The 24,401-nt window shown below is 40.6% G+C and overlaps 1 non-coding gene across 1 annotated transcript; it reads left to right on the forward strand.

Annotated features, from left to right (window-relative positions):
- The first annotated feature begins 18,926 nt into the window (after positions 1-18,926).
- TRNAA-UGC (transfer RNA alanine (anticodon UGC)) lies at positions 18,927-19,002 on the forward strand. Its single transcript has one exon. It is a non-coding gene; the product is annotated as a tRNA-Ala (tRNA).
- The last annotated feature ends 5,399 nt before the right edge of the window (positions 19,003-24,401 follow it).

Consider the following 24,401-nt stretch of genomic DNA (forward strand, 5'->3'; position numbering starts at 1 on the left):
GGGTTGGAGCCTCACAGCAGACACCAGATGCCAGCACATGTGGGAACTGAGGCAGATACTCACATTAGAAACAAATCCATCATTCTGAAATTAACGTATTAGTGAATCAATGAGTGATTGAATAAGTTACTGAGTGACTGTATGATCAAATGACTTAACGAATGAATGAATTAATTAATTAAAACTAAATAAATACTTAAATAAAAGAATATATACAGCCACGACCCTGAATCCACATAGCAAGCCTCACAAAAACTTACGAAAGCCAAGGCAAAGAGAGAGGATGAAGATATCACTCCCAAAGCCTCTTGATTCCAGCATACCCCGCATCACTACGCTGACAAGGCTAACTAAACAGAAATATCACTCATATTGGCTGGAAGACACCTGTTTTCTCTCAGGCTCAGGTAGAACAGTATGAAGAGCTACCAGTGTCCCAGGCATTCATGATGGGTCCCCAGTTCTTCTCACCTCGGGAAGAAAAGCGAAGCAAATCTTTTCATCACACCTTCTCATGTCCAACATCTAAGTTCCTAATCAACTGAACACAGTCAGATAAACACTAGATAGCCAATATTCACTTTAGGAACATCTGGAAAAGTACCATGTGCAAACACAAACACCCAAAACCATAATATAATATCAGGGACAATAAACAATTTGGATAATTGGCAAAAAGGCTATTGCATCACAGAAATAAGGTAGATACTATGCAGGTGAATCATGAAAACTGACTGAGACATGGCATATTCCTTTTGATTAGGCCATCCCCAAAATGATAGCACTCAAAAGGTTAGGCAAGGGGCTAAACAACAAACTGCTGCTTGCAGCTTTCATGTCTTAAACTGAACTGACCGCACCAAAGCTATCTTCCTGAATCAGGAACTTCAAAGTTAATCTCTCAGAGTGACATGGAGGACAACCATGAGATTTGTCTCAATGCTTCCACATTTTATTTCAACGTGTCAAATGGAAACCTTGGATTCTCTTTATCCCCATCTTGGAAACTGAGGTGAAAACCCTGACATTCATAAGAGATATCAGGAGATGTTCCACATCTTCCAGTCATTGTCATTCCAGTAAAATTAAGTCCATTTACACATACTATACTCCCCAAATGAACTTTTCATAATATGTCTCATCACTTCCTTCTGTAGAGGACAAACAAGCCTCCCTCAAACCACAGAGATCTCTGACATGCAAATATAACTCAGAATAGCAAGGCTGAATGACTGATTTCAGGACATACACATGTATGGATGTTTCATTTCTATGAAAGAATCTGATGCCCCACAAGCAGCAGATGATCAGAAATAGAAGGAACAAAATAGCACAGAAAACAAAAAAGCATCAGAGGAAGTGATCATGGAAGCTGCCCTGTGGGCTTCCAAGTCTTTCCTGCAAAAGAAAACCAGCAGAACTTGAGATTTATGTAACATGCTATTCCCTAAGTTCCCACTGGAGAACAGCAAAAATATTTTTCCCCTGCTGGCCTCAACCCTGCCATTCTTTGCAAGATGCACACCCCATGGCAGCATGCATCAGACACTGAAAAGGCATCTTGGCCTGAGTCATTAACCTAACCTTAACCCTGAGTCTTCACCCTAACCCTAACCCTAACTCCAACCCTAACCCTAACCCTGCATCTTAACCCCGAGTCTAACCTTAACCTCGAGTCTTAGTCCTGATTCTTTTTTAGAGGAAACAGAGACAGACTCCTGCATGTGCCCTGACTGGAATCCACCTGGCATGCCCACTAGGGAGTGATGCTCTGCCCATCTGGGCCATTGCTCCACTCAACTGAACTCTTTTTAGCACCTGAAGCATTTACGAGTACACTATGAAGACATGCAGAGTTAGGAAAAACAATTAGAGGCAGAGAGGCTCCTTAGGGTGAAGGCCTTGAGCCTGACGAGAGTCCAGGGCTTCTCTAACCCTGTGCTCGAAACAGCAAAATAACAGGATAAGATTCAGCAAAACAGAAATGTTTAGGTTATCAGAGGAGAGATTAAAAGTCAGCATGTTCCTTGTCTTTTACTTCACCCCCCTGAAAATGTTTTCTTTCCTTATTATTTGTACTAGCTAACAAATATCTGAGTAAGGCTGGGGACAGGGCTTCAGTCACTGTCTGAGGACTGGGTCTGTTGTTTCCCCTTGACCCCTCAGAGCATCTGGGCTCTGGGTAGTTCATTGTTGCTGCGACAAATGGTTCCCCACATGAGGAACCAGACGAAATGACCTCCTAAAGCCTGGCAAAGGAAAAGAACGTTCACTCGTCTCATCCTGTTTGGTAAGGGACACAAGCAGCAGGGGAATAGCCCTTGAATGCTTGCAGTGAGGTCACTTTTAGGGATCAGGTCAGGGGATTTCCCTTTCCCTTCATCTCTCCTTCATCTTGGGGAACTCCCTTTCCCCTGGGCAGCAGAGCCTCAAGTTACAGCTACGGGGACTCCTCAGAGCTGCAGTGTCAGATCGGATCAGAATTTAACTGACCTCTTTCTCTTAATTTGATGACAATGCTCTTGGTATCCAAAGGAGGGAAGTTTAGATTTAGAATATTGGGAAACCACTTTTACGAAGGGGATCATTGAAGCAATCGGGACAAGATATAAAATGACCCCTTGGTATTGAAACGGGCTTGTAAAAACTGTTCTCACCACCTAGCCTGAACCTCAGACCAGTCCCTCCCCCTAGATATTGATATTTCACCCACCCTAACTAGCAGGAAGTAGCTACTGATGACAGCCCTTTGTCCCTTTTCCTTAAACAACAAAAGGCTGGAATGTTATGTTTGGGTCTGGGGTGCCTTTAAACTCAAGGCAGGCTATAAAAATGGGAAGGGTCATGCCAGGACCTCAATGTAAAGAAAAAAAAAAAGACACTTTAAAAATCCAAGCGGCTCAGTAGCCCGTGCCCTCCCTTCTTTTCAGTCATCCTGGAAAACTGCCAAAGACAAATAAAGGATCTTACCTTCCCTGTAATTATTAATAATACTGTAAAATATAGTTATGCCAGTTTTTTTAACCAGGTGGTCTAGAAAAGCATTTGATATTACTACTAATTTAAATTTGATTAATGTCTTTTGGATTTCTTAACAAAAAAATGGTTGTTTTCCCTAGGTTTACAAAAGGTTCCTGTTATCTCCGTTATGTGTTCTAAAATATGAGCTTGTGTGCCAATGAAATAACTTGTTTCTAAATGTCATATAATATTTTCAAAAAAGTATCAATCTAAAATTGCTAATTACTAACTTAGTCCTCACTGAAAGTTAAGGTTTTTGGAAGTTGAGAATTCTGATTAATTAGAAAGAAATTGAATGGTTTTAATGATAAAAGGTATAAGGTTATGGAGATAATTTTGAAAGGAAAAGGAAAATAAGTTGTTCTGAAAGCTGATTATTTTTGAATAGTAAAAGTTTGTGTAAGTTGCAGAAGGAAGGTTTGTGCAGGTTATAGGTTTGTGAAGAGAAAGAAAAGAGAAGGAACTGAGAAAGTAGACAAGGTGAGAAAAAGAAAAAAAGGAACATTAGGACATTCTTGGGGGCCTCAAGAGCTTGAGAAATTCACCCAAACTTACAGGTATTACAAAAGGAGCCAATAGTCTCCTTAAGCCCCAACTACACAAATGAAAAAGGGGAAGTCAAGGAGAGACTCACCCACAAGAACTATTGTATAAGGCTCTTTTTACTCTTAATTTTTAAAACATTTTCTCCTCTGGACTCATTGCAGCCAAGAGGCATTTTATACCAGCCAAACAATGGCCTAATCCTTTCATGTTGTACCGGGATATATTAGCTGGCCCTGAGTGGCAGAATCCAGTCAAATTGCTAACCTGGGGGTGAGGGTATGTTCCAATTTTGTCATCAACAGGTCCTCTTTGAATACCAGCAAGGTACATGAAGCTTTATCATGAGTTGGCACCAGCCCCTAGAAAGCAACCTGGTTGCAGAGATCCAGAAGCTGATAGTGAATCCACCTCTGGAAATGAACCTGAAAAAGAGGAGACACCCAACTTGCTACCAAGCACTCAGGAAGTGCCTGACATCACCTGGGATACTTTAAAACATCTAATCAGGCCTGACCTGTGGTGGCGCAGTGGATAAAGTGTCGACCTGGGAATGCTGAGGTCGCCGGTTCAAAACCCTGGGCTTGCCTGGCCAAGGCACATATGAGAGTTGATGCTTTCTGCTCCTCTCCCTTCTCTCTCTCTCTCTCTCTCTCTCTCTCTCTGTCTCTCTCTAAAAAAAAAAAACAAAAAAAAAACTGAATAAAGTTAAAAATAAAATATTTTTAGAAAAACATCTAATCAGGTGTGCTGAAGAAGTTTTGCAAAATACAGGCATGTCTGTAACCCCTAGAAACCTGTTTCTCTCTATGCTTGCCCTTCACCTTCCACTGCAAACACCTAAACTCTCTGTTAATCTTTACTAAAACAAAAAAGGGGGATATGTAAGAATACACTGTGAAGACTTGCAGAGTTAAGAAAAACAATTAGAGGCAGAGGGGCACTTTAGGGCAAAGGCCTAGAGCAGACGAGAGTCCAGGGCCTCTCTGACCCTGTGCTGGAAACAATAAAACAGCAGGATAAGATTCAGGGAAACAGAATTGTTTAGGCTCTCAGAAGAGAGATTAAAAGTCAGCACGTTCCTTGTTCTTTACTTCACCCCCCTGAAAACTTCTTCTGTCTGTTTCTTTGAGTTATTTGTACTGGCTAGTGATATCTGAATGAGGCAGGGGATGGGGCTTCAGTCCCCCTGTCCGAGGACCGGCTCTGTTGCCTCCTTTTGGCCCCTCAGAGCATCTGGGCTTCAGGTAGTTCATTGTTGCCGCAATAGAAGCAGAGGCCACGAAATTGTCCTCAATGCCTGGTGTCAACTTGCTTTTATTGAGCCATGGCTTCTGGAAGGGAAGAGAGAAAGAGAGAAAAGCGAGAAGGGGAGGGGTGGAGAAGCAGATGGGCACGTCTACTGTGTGCCCTGACTGGGAATTGAACCGGAACATCCACATGCTGGGTAATACTCTATCACTGAGCCAACTGGCCAGGGTCTTAACCCTGATTCTTAACCCTGAGTCTTTACCTAACCCTCAGTCTAATCTACATGTTAACCACAGCCCCAGCTCAAAACCCTAAACCCTAAGCCCTAGCTCTAGCCTAGCTCTAAACCAGACTATATACTAACCCTCTAAACTTAATGCCAAGTTTGCCCCTAAAATCAGAACCTAGGCCTCCAACTTAACTTCCCAACCTTAACTACCTCATATTTTTACCCTAGGCCTGACCAATACCTATCACCCAGGAAGAAATCATAAGACAGGCCAATGCTACTCCCCTAGCCCAACTACCTACTCCAAACATCCTACCCCTAAGCTAGACTCAAACTCCCTGACAGGAAATAACTTACTACCTAGAACCCTGGTCAGCAAACTGTGGCTCGCGAGCCACATGCGGCTCTTTGGCCCCTTGAGTGTGGCTCTTCCACAAAATACCACGTGCGGGCGCTACCTCGATAAGGAATGTACCTACCTATATAGTTTAAGTTTAAAAAATTTGGCTTTCTAAAGAAACTTCAATTGTTATACTGTTGATATTTGGCTCTGTTAACTAATGAGTTTGCCGACCACTGACCTAGAAGAATGACTAAAAGACTAAACATAGATAAATACATAAACACTCAGCAACACACACACATTAATAGACTAACCCTAAGATTGGTCCCCAACAGTTCCCTTCCATCTGCCACTTCAAACCTACTACATACTCCTGAAGGCCTCATGTCAGACAGCAGACACAGAATCCACCCACAGACTCTGCTTGGAAGGAGGACTCCAGACATAAATGATGCTAGATATAGGGCACCTGACCCCGGGGCTGGATGACTGCCCAGACCTAAACTCACCCGCACATCTGATACCTGGCATCAGGCAACAAACCTGGGGGCCGACCTCTGATGCCGGACATCAGACAACGAAGTTAGCCGGGGCGACAGTCCCTGAACAGCACACGTGATGTCACACACCAGGCCATGGACTGCATTGTCTCTAAAAATAGAGGCGTTGGAAAATTTGATTTTTCTATAATTATTATTTTATTTGTAGTTATTTTATTCATGGCAGTGTTTCCTATTTCTCTCATCTTTAATTAGTGAAAGTTTACTGTATTTGTATTTTTAGTGATTCATAGATATTGTTAACATAACTTGTAAATTAAATACTGCTTCAGCTGAACAAGTTTATGCAAGTTATTTTTTATCTTCTTGTGTTTTTAAATAAGTTCTTACCAGGAACTTTGCATTTGTACAAAATTGAGCACATATTGACATATGTGAAATATTTAATTTTTATTTTTTATTGAATGAACATTTATAGGTAATTCAGGATTTTATTTTGAATTGAGAATGTTGAGACCTTTTATCCTTTGTTTCCCTTTGGTACCGTTTTTAAAGCTGAAAACACTTTCATATTAACTTAAGTGGTGACAGTTGTGAAGGGTTGACCTCTCTAACTCTTAGGCACTTATGTGTACTGATTGTGAAACGTAATTGTTTTGGAGAGCTGAGTCAGACATCATTATTATAAATATATATGTGAGAATTTGTGCCTGAGCTTTAAGTTAATGTCAGTCTGATCTATGAAGTAGATCTACCTCATTTTATTGAATTAGTTGAAAGCTGCACTTAACATTTTTGTCAATAACAACTCTATACACTAACAACAACAACAAAAAAGAGCAAGAATATCACACCTTCTCTTTCTGAATGGTAAGAAATTTTTCTCTATCTCTTTAACTAGATTGTTTTTGATTCATTTAAACAATTTGTGAGAAGAACCAACGTTTGAGGTTGACATACCTTATTTATTTAAAGGACACACAATTCGTACTCTTAATATTGTTACTTGCAAATAAACTTTCCTGATAGATCCTCCTTCTTTAGTTCTGATTGTACTAGATGATTGAGTGTGTGCAGAATTAATGTTATTACTCTAGGCCAGTGATTTTCAACCTTTTTCATCTCATAGACACATAAACCAATTGTTAAAATGTTGCAGCATACCAAAAAACATATTTTTTGCAGATGACAAGAAAATAGGTATAATTTTGATTCACTCACACTGGATGGCTATTACTGTGTTAGCTGTTGTCATTTTTAAATTTAATTTTATTTGACAATTGTATCTCAAATAAATCTTTATTGTCACAGTTTTTAATGCTATAGTCCCTTCTTGATAACCACAGTCATCCTCTTTTTATTGCCCACATCAGGTCTCATACAGACTTGCCTAGCCCGCTCCCTACAGGTAATCAACAAGCTGATAATATCATTGCTGATTGTTCCATTGCCTTTCTTTTTCTTTATTTTATTTTATTTTATATTTTTTTATTTTTCTGAAGTTGGAAACGGGAAGGCAGTCAGACAGACTCCTGCATGCGCCCGACCGGGATCCACCCAGCATGCCCACTAGGGGGCGATGCTCTGCCCATCTGGGGCATTGCTCTGTTGCAACCAGAGCCAGTCTAGCGCCTGAGGCAGAGGCCATGGAGTCATCCTCAGTGCCCAGGCCAACTTAGTTCCAATGGAGCCTTGGCTGCGGGAGGGGAAGAGAGAGACAGAGAGAAAGGAGAGGGGGAGGGGTGGAGAAGCAGATGGGTGCTTCTCCTGTGTGCCCTGGCCAGGAATCGAACCCGGGACTCCTGCATGCCAGGCCGATGCTCTACCACTGAGCCAACTGGCCAGGGCCTCCATTGCCTTTCAATGGGCCACTGTAGCTCATCAATTTCACCATCAAAATGCCCATTCATTAAAGAAAAATTTCCCTATCATTTTTTTACAGGCCAAACAAATTGTGAAGGCTTGCCCTTCCTGTCAACTTCATCGGGAAAGTCTTTAGGACATGGCAGCAATCCCAGAGGTCTTACACCTAATGGCATATGACAAAATGATGTCACTCATGAACCTTCCTTTGGTCATGTTAAGTATTTACATGTTATTATAGCTACCCATTCAGGCATGACCCATGCTGCTCCTATTCCAGGGAAGCAGCACGTCATGCTCTTTCTCACCTCTTAGAGTCCATCTCCATTCTTGGCTGCCCTCAAGTAATTAAAACAGAAAATGGCCCTTGCTATACTTCTAAGGCATTCCAAATAGCTTTACAGAACTGCAATATTAAACATGTTACAGGTATCCCTTATAATCTAACAGGACAGGCCTGTATTTTAAGGTGCTCACCACACCTTAAAAACCTCTCTTAAAAAATAAAAAAGGAGGAGTCCCCATGGACAATTAGAGTCCCTAAGGGATTGATTAGCTATGGCTTTATACACCCTAAATTTTTTGAATCTTGATAAAGACAATCTTTCTTCTATTGAATGGTATAATTCCAAAACAACCAAACATTTCCCTTGGGACCAGCAGGTGTGTGTTTGCAGTTGGGAACCAGGATCTCCATGGGAAGGACCTTACCCTGTCTTAATACGGGGTTAAGGATTGGTTTGTGTTTCCTTAACTACAAGAATGGAGTGGATCTATCTCTGGAGAGTCAAGATACATCACAAACCCTGAAGAAATGGCCCCAGAAATACAACACCTGATGCTGAATCCAACACAAGGACCAATGAGAGGTACCTCGCAAATCCTAGGAATCACTTGGGGACAACTGAAGAGCCTATATCGGCAGGCAGTAACATTGATGAATAATGTTGGGGCTGCTCCCAACGCAGAGAATAGTTTTCTGGCATATCTCTCTCTCATAGCTCAAAATAGTCAACAGGTATTTAGTAGAGTTCTTGTATGTTTGACCTTATATCTTTTGTTTACTCCAGCTATTTCCATTGTATATATTGGGCACTTATATAATTCTCCTTTATTTCATCCACTTAAATGGTGGAATGCTGACCCCTCTTGTCCTCCATTGTCACTTCCTAGACTGGAGGTGTATGGTTATCTCCTGCAGTCCCCTTTAGAAGAGCAGAGGGAATGGCTCACAATTAATGCGTCTTTATATCCCCCCTCTAGCAATCTTCCTATATGCTCGACCAGCTATAGAGGGTTGTGTACATATCATTCCTCAAGAATTTCTGTATTATCAATCCAAAACATTATCAACCAGCTAATCCCACATTTATATCTGCTGTAACTGTCAATACTACAGCTTTTGGAGCAGTAAACTTTACCATACCACCTAATATTCTCCCGTGTGGCCTGGAAATAGATTATAAACATCAGTTCCAGCCTGTTCAATGGAATCCTTGTCGTAAAAATTCCCTATATTGCTTTTCTTTTCAAGAATGGTACACTATGGGACTGGGGACCCTGTGGTCATTTGACCACTAATGGGCATAAAGTTTCTTTTAACATCCCTTCTGATAGTACTATCAGCTGGAAGGAATATGGGTTGTCTGGACCTGTCTCACAACTCACAGACACCCAACACTTTAACCCTTTTCATAGCAGTTATGGGCACTAGAATAACCTTTCTATAATCACATTCTTTCACATGAAAATTATAGTTATATTAAATATTTCACCCTTTCTTTAGTTAGGAATCTTTCTGATAGTATTATGCTGTGCACTTCACACTCTTATGTGTTTCCTATTATCCCAAAAACCTCTAATATCACTCTCATCAACCAACTATATAATGTGACTATTCCACGTGGTTGGTATATCTGTCTCACTCATGGAAAAGTTACTAGGCTTAATATCACTTACATTATTTTTTTGTGTCATTTAAGTTTGTAAATTGATATATATGTTTGCTCGCTTATAGTTTGCATTGTGTGTGTGTGGGGGGGGACAGGCTGTAAGCAGGCCGGTTGTTATAGCCTGAGGCTTACTTTCAAGACTAAGCTTTTCTCCACATCCTTGACTGATTGCATGATGTGAGGTGGTGCACTCTCATGAGGAATCCCATTATGCCTCAGATAAGTGACTTTGTATCAGAGACTTCCTTGTTTGTATATTGGATTAAAGGTTTTGATTTCTATACTATAAAATGTGACAGACCGGAAGCTTGCTCTCTCTTGGTTCCTGAGATTAGCATTAGAGAGGAGAGCAAAGAAAGGCCACGTGGAGGAGAGGAGAGGCTGCCAAGATGGTGGAGTGCTGAAGGAAAAGCCAGTTAGTGCAGAGTTTGTGTAGAGAGAAGGAGATGAGGAACAGAGGTGAATAAGGCTGGTGAGCTAGAAACCTTGATTCTAGGAAACTGGATAAGTCAGTGGCTTTGGGAGCCCTGAATGGAAAGGGAAGTGTTTTCCAACTGTGTGTATTTCTTGCCCGCTGAGTGCAAGCTAGGATTAAAGCTAATGGCCCACCAGTTCTTGGCTCCGTTGTTTCATTACCATCTGTTCAAATCAAATGCAAACCTGCATGGGCCAGGCGGCTGTCAGGATGGCTATGGCTAATGGCCCTACAGCTACCAATCAATTTAACCTGGCCTTTGGTTGAATCTTCAACTTTACAGATTTTAGAATCTACACTTAACCACTAGAGATGTTCCAAGCAGCTCTTATTTACTGTTATTGCTTTTTTTTGTCTCTGCTATTGTTATTTTAGCTACTGCTACAGTTGCTTCTGTATCCCTTACTCAGAGTATCCATATAGCTACTACTGTAGAACATGTAATGACCAATATCACACAAATTGATAAAGGAATTTTATCCAGACTGTAAGCTCTTGAGGCAGCTATAGAGGGGTTCAGGGAACCACAACCAGCTCTTGCCACTCAACAGACTCTTAGGTGTGCTTGGAAACATACTCACAACTGTGTCACTGCATTACTGTTAGGCAAATGAGTTTGTAAAATTTGTATTTTTTGAGTTGACTCACTTTTAGTGTTAAAAAATGGTGCTGGGCAGTGCCAGGTATGTAATTTGTGAAATTGCAAATTACCTTCCTGCTTGGGAAGGACCATTATCTTGCTAATGTTTGCTGGAGGAGAGGTTTTTGAGCCAGAAAGTTTTGGAAGGAGAAGGAGAAGGAGAGGCACAGTGAAACCATGTTTGGCAGAGTGAGAAGAGAAGGTGTGTGAATAGGGAAACGGAGCTGAGGGGCTTTTATGAGCTCTGCTGAGACTGGTGAGTCTTTGATTCTAGGAGAAACCAGAGAAGATTCTCTTGGTTGTGGAAGCAGAGAATCTGTCAGTGGCTTTGGGAGCCCTGAGTGAAAAGGAAGTGTTTTTCCCTATGTGTGTGCTCATCGACCAGTGCTAGACTTTAATAAAGGAATGGCCCACCATTTTTTGGCTCCATTGTTTCTTTACCGTATGCCTGAATCTAATGGGAACCTGCATGTGCATGACCATGACAACAGTGACTACTGGCCATGACAACAGTTACCATCTAATGAGTCTCATCATTCCTGGGAATACATTAAGAAAAATCTACTTGGAATATTTTCTATTAATTTAAGCTCTCAAATACTCACTTTAGGCAGAACTTCATCAACAACTCCTTGATATTCAGAAAGAAACTCAAACTAGCCTGACCAGGCAGCAGTGCAGTGGATAGAGCATTGGACTGGGATGTGGAGGACCCAGGTTTGAAACCCCGATATCGCCAGCTTGAGTGTGGGCTCATCTGGTTTGAGTGCCGGCTCTCTAGCTGGAGCATAAAGTTGCTAGCTTGAGCATCAGATCATAGACATGACCCCATGGTCACTGGCTTGAGCCCAAAGATTGCCAGATTGAAGCCCAAGGTCACTGGCTTGAGCAAGGGGTCACTGGCTCGGCTGTTGCCCCCCAGACAAGGCACATGTGAGAAAGCAATCAATCAACAACTAAGATGTGGCAAATATATATATGTTGCTCATTTATAGTTTGCATTGGATGTGGGGGGACAGGCTGTAAGTGGCAGGATTCTTATAGCCTAAGGCCATGATGGCGAACCATTTTATTCAAACCACCCACTTTTGCAGTGCTGGTCAACCTGGTCCCTCCTCCCCACTAGCGGGTGTTCCAGCTTTCATGGTGGGTGGGTGGTAGCGGGTAGCGGAGCAACTAAACAGCACCATGATCGGGCCACCATGAAAGCTGGAATGCCCGCTAGTTGGCGAGAGGGACTAGGTTGACCAGCACTGCAAAAGTGGGTAGTTTTTATAAAAAGGTTCATCATCATGAGCCTAAGGCTTAGTTTTAAGACTAAGCTTTTCCCACCCTTTTTGATATGGGGTGGTACACTCTCATGTGGATTCCCATTATGCCTCAGATAAGTGCCTTTGTATCAGAGACTTCCTTGTTTATATATTGGATTAAAGGTTTTGATTTCTATACTATAAAGTGTGGCAGGCCGGGAGCTTACTCTCTCTCGGTTCCTGAGATTAGCATTAGAGAGGAGAGCAGAGAAGGCCACGTAAAGGAGAAGAGAAGCAGCCAAGATGGCGGAGTGCTGAAGAGGAAACCAGTTTGTGCAGAGATTGTGCAGAGAGAAGGAGATGGGGACAGAGTGAATAAGGCTGGTGAGGTAGAAACCTTTGATCCTAGGAAAACTTGGATAAGTCAGTAGCTTTGTGAGCACTGAATGAGTGGGTTTTGGAGCCCAGTGCGTGTTTTTACTTGCCCACTGGGTGCAAGCTAGGAGTAAAGCTAATGGCCCGCCAGTTCTTGGCTTCGTTGTTTCATTACCGACTGCCCAAATCAAATGCGAACCCACATGTGCCAGGCGGCTGTGATGGAGGCCGTGGCTACTGGCTTTACAGCAACCAAGAATTGATGTTTCTCATCTCACTTCCTTCTTGTCTGTCTGTCCCTATCTGACCCTCTCACTGTCACGGTCACAAAAAACAAACAACAATAACAACAACAACAACAACAAAACAGAAAGAAACTCAAATCAATACCTTACAGACTTTACAAGACAGTTTTCAGTGGCTTAACCCTTCTACCTAATTTCATGGCAAAAATTATGTTTCTGGGGCATCTCTGTTCTTGTAGTTTGTTTATGCTTTCTTTTAGTGATAATTTTTCACATTATCATCCATCTCTTCAGCAAAGTCCAAAGCCAGCACTGAGTTCTCATGGCTTTCCTTGCCCTACAGCCCACCTCTACATCTCCTTCCTTAAAAAACAAGGAAGAGGGGTGTAGGAAAACAAACATCTAATTTTTGACCCTCTATAACTCGGATTAAAAAACTTCAGTTAAAAAGCCTTGAGTATGAATGGTGATGTGAATGTAATCCCCTGATGCAAACACAGGGAAATAGATTTCTTGGATGCAAACACCAAGAAACTGTGTAAGTGAGTGACCTTTGTGCAAACTCAAAAGAATGTATGTGAATGAGCTTTAGGAAATTAGCCTAGAGGTTTATAGACTGCCCCTTTCTTTTTACTTGTTAATTAGCAAAAGAAAAAAATGTAATGACTGAAACTAGCCTCTTTTCCATATCAACAAGAACAGGGGTCTGGAATCTTTTTTGCTGAAAGAGCCATGAATGCTACATATTTTAAAACGTAATTCTGTGAGGTACATGAAGATGGCAGCGAAGTAGGCGGATGCACAGACTCCCAGCTCTCACCACCAAACTGGAATACAAATCAATTTAGGAAAAATCAGCATGAAAAACCAACTCTAGACTACAAGAACAGCTCTCAAAAACCAAAGAGCAAAGAAGAAGCCACAAAAAACATGGTAGGGAGTGCCAGAATCTCCCCTGCTTACAGGAACAGGGGGCGGGGGTAAGGCTGAGAGCCCAGAGGGGACCTAACTCTAGGGAAAAGAGCAGAAATTACTGCTCACAGCCATTTGCCTGACAACCAGGGAGCGAGGTGTGTTGAAAAGACCAGCTTATCTCCCAAGTGGAAAGGAAAGAGAGAAGGACAGACTGTGAGGGGCTAAGGAATGCAAGAAACGAAATAAAAAAGCTGACTCATTTGTGCTGGAGGCAGCCATAGCTTGGGGAGGGACTGATCCTTCCCCACAAAACAGTACTGAATTGCTTCCAGATCAGAGATCTCCAGACATCTCTCCAGCTCCAATCAGCGCAACAAGACACAGCTGAAAACAAGAAGTGGGGAGGAGGGGCAGTAATTCAGGTCTCCATGGAGATCTGAGATACACCTCTCCCTACTGAAGCTGAGAAAACACCCTGGCCCCAGAGAGATTAGTTGGTGGAAGAGGCCTTCAGAGTCTCAGGTTACACCCATGGCATTCCTGGATACAGTTTCAAAGAAGCCCCCTGCTGAGATCAGTAAACAAGACTATCACCTGATAAGAAAACAAACAAATCAAGACTTCGAAGCTGCCCAAATCTGAAAGTGGATTACAAATAATAGCTGATACCAACCCAAGAAGACCTAGAAATAACACAACTGTAGGCAGACAACACCAAGCCTAGACTCAACCAGCTCTATAAGCAAAACACCCAAACATAGACATAATGAGAAGACAAAAAAGTGCAATCCAAATGAAACCACAAGAGACACTTTCAGGAGATGAACTGAGTGATATGGAAATAATCAAACTTCCAGATGCGGAGTTCAAAATAATGATTGTAAGGATGCTTAGCGATCTTAGAACAACAATGGATGGTCATTATGAACACCTAAATAAAGAAATAGCAAGTAAAAAAAAAATCAGTCGGAGATGACAAATACAATATCAGAAATAAAGACCACAATGGAAGGAATTAAAAACAGGATAGATAGAGCTATGGATCGAATCAGTGAGTTGAAGGACAACTGGAATGAAGGCATGAAAGCAGAACAGAAAAAAGAAAGGAGACTAAAAAGGTTTGAGGAAACTCTTAGAGAGCTCTGTGACAACATTAAGAGAAATAATATCCGTATCATAGGGGTTCCTGAAGAAGAAGAAAAAGAACAAGGGATAGAGACTTTGTTCAATCATATCATAGCTGAAAATTCCCTAAATTAATGCAGGAGAAACTCTCACAAGTTCAAGAAGCACAGAGGACTCCATTAAAGAGAAACCCACAGAAACCTACACCAAGACACATCAAAATTAAAATACCAAAGCTAAGCAAAAAAGAGAAAATATTAAAAGCTGTGAGAGAAAAAAAAGCTATAACCTACAAAGGAGCCCCCATAAGGATGATATCCGACTTCTCAACAGAAACACTTGAGGCCAGAAGGGAATGGCAAGAAATATTCAAAGTAATGCAGAACAAGAACCTACAATCAAGACTACTTTATCCAGCAAGGCTATCGTTTAAAATTGAAGGAGAAATAAAAAGCTTCCCAGACAAAAAACAACTCAAGGAATTCATTACAACCAAACCAATGCTGCAGGAAATGTTAAGGGGCCTGTTGTAAACAGATCAAAGTGAGAAAAGAATATAGCAAAAAAGGAATACAGCTTTAAAGAATAAAATGGCAATAAACAACTACATATCAATAATAACCTTAAATGTAAATGGATTAAATGATCCAATCAAAAGACATAGGGTAGCTGCGTGGATAAGTAAACAGGACCCGTACATATGCTGTCTACAAGAGACACACCTTAGAACAAAAGATACACATAGATTGAAGGTAAAAGGATGGAAAAAAACATTTCAAGCAAATGGAAATGAAAAAAAAGCTGGGGTAGCAATACTTATATCAGACAAAGTGGACTTTAAAACAAAGGATATAGTAAGAGATAAAGAAGGCCACAGGAAGATATAACTATTATAAATATCTATGCACCTAAAATAAGAGCACTTAAATATATAAAGCAGACTTTGATGGATTTAAAGGGCAAGATAAACAGCAATACTATAATAGTAGGGAATTTCAATACTCCACTAATATCACTAGATAGATCCTCAAGAAAGAAAATTAACAAAAAACAGCAGACTTATTGGACAAACTAGACCAACTTGATTTAATAGATATCTTCAGAACCTTTCACCCTAAAGCAGCAGAATATACATTCTTTTCAAGTGCTCATGGTACATTCTCTAGGATAGACCACATGATAGGACAAAAAAGTGGTCTCAACAAAATTAAAAAGATTGAAATTATATCAAGCGCTTTCTCCGATCACAATGGCATGAAACTAGAAATGGACCACAACAGAAAAGCTCAAAAATTCTCAAACACATGGAAACTAAATAGCAGCTTGTTAAATAATAAATAAATTAAGAATGAGATCAAAGAAGAAATAAAAAAATTCCTAGAAATGAATGACAATGAGCATACAACAACTCAAAATTTATGGGACACAGCAAAAGCAGTACTGAGAGAGAAATTCATAGCACTAGAGGCACACTTTAAGAAACTAGAAAAAGCTGAAATAAACAACTTAACCCTGCATCTAAAAGAACTAGAAAAAGAACAGCAAGTAAACCCAAATGTAGTAGAAGGAAGGAAATAATAAAGATCAGAGCAGAAATAAATGACATACAGGCTAAAGAAACAATACAGAGGATCAATGATACTAGGAGCTGATTCTTTGAGAAAGTAAACAAGATTGATGAACCTTTAACTAGACTCACCAAGAAAAAGAGAGAGAGGACTCAAATAAATAAAATTAGAAATGAGAGGGGAGAAATAACAACTGACACAACAGAAATACAAAATATTGTAAGAAAATACTATGAAGAACTGTATGCCAAAAAACTCGACAACCTAGATGAAATGGACAAATTCCTTGAAACATACAATCTTCCAAAAAATCAATCTGGAAGAATCAGAAAACCTAAACAGACCGATTACACCAAATGAGATCGAAACAATTATCAAAAACTTCCCAAAAAAGAAAAGTCCGGGGCCTGATGGCTTCACAATTGAATTCTACCAAATATTCAAAGAAGAACTAACTCCTATCCTTCTCAAACTATTTCAAAAAATTCAAGAGGAAGGAAGACTTTCAAGCTCCTTTTATGAGGCGAGCATAATTCTGATTCCAAAACCAGACAAAGACAACACAAAGAAAGAAAATTATAGGCCAATTTCTCTGATGAATATAGATGCTAAAATCCTCAACAAAATATTAGCAAACCGGATCCAACAATATATGGAAAAAATTATACACCATGATCAAGTGGGATTTATTCTGGGGAGGCAAGGCTGGTACAACATTCATAAATCAATCAATGTGATTCATCACATAAACAAAAAGGAGAAAAACCATATGATAATTTTAATAGATGCAGAAAAAGCATTTGATAAAATCCAGCACCCATTCATGATCAAAACTCTCAGCAAAGTGGGAATACAGGGAACATACCTCAACATGATAAAAGCCATCTATGAAAAACCCACAGCCAACATCATACTCAATGGGCAAAAATTAAAAGCAATCCCCTTAAGATCAGGAACAAGGCAGGGGTGCCCCCTTTCACCACTCTTATTTAACATAGTCCTGGAAGTCCTAGCCATAGCAATCAGACAAGAAGAAGAAATAAAAGGCATTCAAGTTGGAAAAGAAGAACTGAAACTATCAGTATTTTCAGATGATATGATATTGTATATAGAAAACCCTAAAGTCTCAGTCAAAAAACTACTGGACCTGATAAATGAATTCAGCAAAGTGGCAGGATATAAAATCAATACTCAGAAATCAGAGGCATTTTTATATGCCAACAATGAACAATCAGAAAGAGAAATTAAGGAAACAATCCCCTTCACTATTACAACCAAAAAAAATAAAGTACCTAGGAGTAAACTTAACCAAGGAGACTAAAGACTTGTACTCGGAAAATTACAAAGCACTGATAAAAGAAATCAAGAAAGATACAAACAAGGAAGAATAAACATCATAAAATGTCTATATTACCCAAAGCAATCTATAATTTCAATGCAATACCAATTAAAATACCAGTGACATACTTCAAAGATATAGATCACATATTCCAAAAATTTATATGGAACCAAAAAAGAACACAACTAGACTCAGCAATCTTAAAAAAGAAGAATAAAATAGGAGGTATCACACTTCCTGATATTAAGTTATACTACAAGGCCATTGTACTCAAAACAGCCTGGTACTGGCATAAGAACAGGCATATAGATCAATGAAACAGAACAGAGAACCCAGAAATAAACCCACACCTTTTTGAACAATTGATATTTGACAAAGGAGGTAAGGAAATACAATGGAGTAAAGACAGCCTCTTTAACAAATGGTGTTGGGAAAATCAGACAGCTACCTGCAAAAAAATAAAACTAGATCACCAGCTTACACCACTCACAAAAATAAACTCAAAATGGATAAAAGACTTAAATGTAGGCCGTGAAACCATAAGCATCTTAGAAGAAAACATAGGCAGGAAGCTCTCCGACATCTCTTGGAGCAATATATTTGCTGATATATCTCCATGGGGAAGTGAAATAAAAGATAGGATAAACAATGGGACTATATCAAACTAAAAAGCTTTTGCACAGCTAAAGACAATAAAAACAATAAAAAGACAAACCACAAAATGGGAGAACATATTTGACAATACGTCTGATAAGGGGTTAATAACCAAAATTTATAAAGAACTTGTAAATTTCAACACCAGGAAGACAAACAATTCAATCAAAAATTGTGAAAAGGAAATGAATAGACACTTCTCCAAAGAGAACATACAGATGGCCAATAAGCATATGAAAAAAATGCTCAATATCACTAATCATTAGAGAAATGCAAATTAAAACCACAATGAGGTATCACCTCACACCAGCCAGAATGGCGCTCATCAACAAAACAACACAGAATAAGTGCTGGAGAGGATGTGGAGAAAAGGGAACCCTCCTGCACTGCTGGTGGGAATGCAGACTGGTGCAGCCACTGTGGAAAATAGTATGGAGATTCCTCAAAAAATTGAAAATCAAACTGCCTTTTGACCCAGCTATCCCACTTTTAGGAATATACCCCAAGAACACCATAGAATGGCTCCAAAAGGAGAAATACACCCCCATGTTTGTGGCAGCATTGTTCACAATAGCGAAGATCTGGAAACAGCCCAAGTGTTCGTCAGTGGACAAGTTGATTAAAAAGCTTTGGTATAAGCCCTGGCCAGTTGGCTTAGTGGTAGAGCGTCGTCCTTGCGTGCAGAAGTCCCGGGTTCAATTCCCGGCCAGGGCACACAGGAGAGGCGCCCATTTGCTTCTCCACCCCTCCCCCTCTCCTTCCTCTCTGTCTCTCTCTTCCCCTCCCGCAGCCGAGGCTCCATTGGAGCAAAGATGGCCCGGGCGCTGGGGATGGCTCCTTGGCCTCTGCCCCAGGTGCTAGAGTGGCTCTGGTCACAACAGAGCGACGCCCCGGAGGGGCAGAGCATCGCCCCCTGGTGGGTGTGCCGGGTAGATCCCGGTCAGGCACATGCGGGAGTCTGTCTGACTGTCTCTCCCCGTTTCCAGCTTCAGAAAAATACAAAAAAAAAAAAAAAAAGCTTTGGTATATATATACTATGGAATACTACTCAGCCATAAGAAATGATGACATCGGATCATTTACAATAACATGGATGGACCTTGATAACATTATATGGAGTGAAATAAGTAAATCAGAAAAAACTAAGAACTATATGAATCCATATATCAATGGGACATAAAAATGAGACTCAGAGACATGAACAATAATGTAATGGCAATGGGGGTGGGGTATGGGTGAAGGGGGGATGGGGCAAGGGAGGAGAGAGGTGGTGGGGGAGGGGAGGGGCATAAAGAAAACCAGATAGAAGGTGACAGAAGACAATTTGACTTTGGGGGAGGGGTATACAGCACAATCAAATGTCAAAATAATCTGGAGATGTTTTCTCTCAACATATGTACCCTGATTTATCAATGTCACTGCATTAAATTTAATTTAAAAAAAGTAATTCTGTGAGAGCCATACAATGACCCATGTATGTTACACATTATCCAATAAAAATTTGGTGTTGTCCCAGAGGACAGCTGTGATTGACTCCAGCCACCTGCAACCATGAACATGAGCGGTAGGAAATAAATGAATTGTAATACATGAGAATGTTTTATATTTTTAAAGTTATTTTTTTATTAAAGATTTGTCTGCAAGCCAGATGCAGCCATCAAAAGAGCCACATCTGGCTCGAGAGCCATAGTTCCCGACTCCTGAACAAGAAGTATATTAGTCATTCTTTCCCCTTATCACCTGACCTTCCACCCATGTAATCCTGTTACCGTTGTTCTGCTTCTGATCTTTATTGATCAGAAGGTCTGGCACAAGGAGATTTAGGATATTAGTCTCTTTTGACTGTCTCTCTCTCTTCTCTTGACAACTGTGTTTTGAGCAGTTTTTTCACATGACACTGGTAGTTCCCAGTGTGCTAGAGGACCACAAACAATCTAAGGGGAAAGAGGTCAATGTTGCTGACCAAAAAGTCAGTTATTGTATGTTTTAAAAATTCTTGTGACACACTAGTTGAAAATTGCTGCTCTACACTATTAAGTCCTTTCGTTTCTTTTCTGTTTTCCACATTTACACACTGTTGGGCAGATAAAATATATTATGCTCACTTTGTTAGAGATGGTGCTGCCCACATGGAAGCCCATCGCCCAGGTGATTATATTAGTTGCCCTTCTTGCTTGAGATGGGTGTGATTATGTTAATATGTGTTGGAGGATGGCTTTTGCGCCAAAAGATTTGAAAAGGAAGAAAGGTCACGTTCCTAGAGAAGAGTGATTACATTCTAGGAGAAGCCCATGCTGTAATAGAGCAGAGATAGGCCACATGGAGGAGGCCAGGAAAAGCAGCCAAGATGGTGGAGTGCTGAAGGAGAAGCCAGTTTGTGTAGAGTTTGTGTAGAGAGAAGGACATGGAGAACAGGTGAATAAGGCTGGTGAGCTAGAAACCTTAGATTCTAGGAAACTTGGAGAAGTCAGTAGCTTTGTGAACACTGAATGAGTGGTTTTGGAGCCCAGTGTGTGTTTTTACTTGTCTGCTGGGTGCAAGCTAGTATTAAAGCTAATGGCCCACCAGTTCTTGGCTCTGTTTTTTTATTTACAGACTGTCTAAATCTCATGCGAACCTGCACTGGCCAGGCAGCTTTTGGGGACTGAATATATAAACAGGGTATTTTTGCAATCTGGCCAAAGGTGCTGAGCCCAAACCCCACCTCATTTGCCTAGTTAACAAAGAGCTACACCTGATTCTCATGTGTCTCACCCATGTTCTCTGGAGGATGCTGGAAGCTAGTTTTTTATTATTGATAGGTTAAAGTAGATTTGGTTGTTATGGTGGGGGTTGTCTTTGAGTTGCCTTGGAAACTTAATTGAATTGCTGATGGACCACAGTTTTTTCTATGAATAAAAGTGGATGTGCTTCTGGGAGCGTGGACATTATGGCTAAGGAACAGTAGAGACTGTTTGCTGTGGCATCCTCCTGAACCCATCTGTATATATATATATCTTTAAGTCCCTCTCTATCATTTATTTCAATTCCATACCTTTTCCTGTTCAAAGATCCTGTAATAGACTCATCTTGGCTGGACCGTGACAATTGGTGCCCATACATGTGGCCATCGAAAAAGGGAAAGAGGAGAGGTAATGGAACTCCCCAGAAGTGTGCACATGAAGTAAGTATAAAGCTTCTAGACAGTGAAGCTTTTAAGCAGAGTTTGGTGGGGAGAGTATAATAAGAAATAATTCTGGAGAAAAATAAATATGGGAGTTGTAGGATCAAAAGTGAAGGGCCTTTTTCTTTTTGTACAAATGTTTTTATTTGACAAGAAGCTGTTTGAACAGAATGAGGTAGAAATAGAGGAATGTAAATATGAGAAATACTTGGAGTCTGAGAATAACTCAGGAGATGAGAATATCACACCTTTGGCTATTTTAAACTTTGCACCTCCACAGCTCTCTGCTCCCAAAGTCTTTGCCTCAGAACCCTGGAGATCCCCACTCCAACAAGCTTTGGATCAGGCTCAAGGTGCAGGGGGAAAAAATGGAGGAATTCAGCAATATTAGGCAAAGTCCTGATGAGCAATATCAAGAATTTGTTTCACGGCTGATTCCGGCAGTTGAAAGAATAGTGATAGAAAAGAAGTTTATATCAGAATATGCGCTGATGTTGGGACTTCATACACGCAAAGTCTTGGTTTTTCCACAGCCCTTACAGTGAGGATTCCAAGAATTTTTGATAAAAGGCAGAACAAATGAAAGAAAGAAGGTCAGGGAAATACTTCTGCCTGTGAATCTTGTTTCCAATGCAGCGGCTGGGTTGGGCCCAGACTGGCGGAGGCTGCAGCCAAGGGGAAGGTAAAGCAGGGAGGTGATGGGGAAGCCTTGCCCACCCTGGTAAACTAGGTCTGCCGCTCGGCTGGGATTGAGATGGAGCCCATGACCTGGCATGATTAGTCTAGGCTGCCAGTTGCAGCAGCTATTAAAATTTGAGCTTTAGTAAATAAAAAGACGTAAGAGTTTGGGAAAATTATAGCTTTTCCTCATTATTCTCTAAATTTCTCTAAACTATCATTTTACTTCTTTCCTATTCCATGCCTGGAAAGAGGGCAAAGGGGGAGCCTGTTTGGATATGCCTAAACAAAATCTCATACGGCCGACTTGAGACTTTTCAAGAGAGATTTCTGTTTAGTATTTATCCTTACCACATTCCTATTAAAATAACCCTACTTAAGATCAAGCAGGTCATATCCTAATCTCTAAAATCCCAGGTTTCACTCTTGATTTGTGTAATTGTATGTGAAGTCTTTGTTTAATGTCTAAATATGTCTGTCTTCAAGGCCTGAATTAAGTTTATGAATGCAAAAATTGGAAATGCTGGCTCTAATATTGTAAAAATAAAATATCATTACTACAAACTTAAAAATTTAATTGGAACAAGTAAAGCGCACTCATTGAAATTTGGATAAAATGAAATGTAGATCCTAAAGACTTCCTAATTTAGCCAAACTACTCCAAACTAAAGTTACCGCAACTACAAAGCTTGAAGCAGGGTAGATTTGCTAAACAAAGGTGTAATTTTTTTTTTACTCTTTGAATTGCCTGTTGATTGATTGAGTGGAAGTGTTTTGATGGTTGTGGGAATGCTACTTGAAAGTACGTTTGCTGTATTTTGTTGCAGGTTGGCATTGAAATGGGTGTTTCTTCCCTCATCCACTGTTGGTGGGAATGTAAAGTAGTACAACCATTATGGAAGAGAGTATGGTGGTTCCTCAAAAAACTGAAAATAGAACTACCTTATGACCCAGCAATCCCTTTACTGGGTATATACCACAAAAACTCAGAAACATTGATACGTAAAGACACATGCAGCCCCATGTTTATTGCAGCATTGTTCACAGTGGCCAGGACATGGAAACAACCAAAAAGCCCATCAATAGATGACTGGATAAAGAAGATGTGGCACATATACACTATGGAATACTACTCAGCCATAAGAAATGATGACATCGGATCATTTACAGCAAAATTGTGGGATCTTGATAATATGATACGAAGCGAAATAAGTAAATCAGAAAAAACCAGGAACTGCATTATTCCATACGTAGGTGGGACATAAAAGTGAAACTAAGAGACATTGATAAGAGTGTGGTGGTTACGGGGGGGAGGGGGGAATGGGAGAGGGAAAGGGGGAGGGGGAGGGGCACAAAGAAAACTAGATAGAAGGTGACAGAGGACAATCTGACTTTGGGTGGTGGGTATGCAACATAATTGAACGACAAGATAACCTGGACTTGTTATCTTTGAATATATGTATCCTGATTTATTGATGTCACCCCATTAAAAAAATAAAATTATTATAAAAAAAAAAAGAAATGGGTGTTTCTTGCAGTTTTTGAGGTCAAGGTGTTGTGGCAATCGTAAATAATATATATTAAAAAAAAAAGATGAGGGGAGTCATGTCCTGGTACTCCTGCAAATCTATTTACTTTGAAGAATTTATTTTGAATGCTGATGTACAGGAGATGCCAAACCTCTTTCTTTTGCAAACTTCTACCCTCTTTTATTTGATTCAGCTAGTAACACTGTTTGTCTTTTTCTAAATAGTTTCAGATATACATAAAATGTTTATATAGGCAGATGTGGACCCTCAAGACCCTCAGAAAGATCTTCTGAGCATGGCTTTTAAAGTCTGTAATGACCAAGAGGAAAAGAAAAGGCAGACAAAGCCCAAAAGAGATCAGGAAAAATATCAGCTCTTGGCATACACCCTTAAAGGCTCCAATGTCCCAAAGAGGCCTCATAGGACTCATCAGGGCCCTGCTTCAAGAGTAGAAAGGAAGGTTATTGAGCTAAAGCCTGCCAGGCTTCTCTGACCCTACCAGGGACATACCTTTGCTGTGGAAAAAAAGGGACACTGGAAGGTAAGCTGCCCCCTTACTCCTCTAAGGGAGGGTTCAGTCTCCTCCAGCCCTGCTCTAGCTACCTGTGACCTAACCTTGCCCAGCCTGCTAGGACTTGCCACTGAAGACTAAAGGTGCCCAGGGCTGTTGGCCCCATCTCACATCACCATGGAGAAGTAGCAGGTAAACTGATCTCGTTTCTTGTGGGCATGAGGGCCACTTA

Source organism: Saccopteryx leptura, chromosome 2 (genome assembly GCF_036850995.1).
Source record: "Saccopteryx leptura isolate mSacLep1 chromosome 2, mSacLep1_pri_phased_curated, whole genome shotgun sequence".
Classification (NCBI taxonomy): Eukaryota; Metazoa; Chordata; class Mammalia; order Chiroptera; family Emballonuridae; genus Saccopteryx; species Saccopteryx leptura.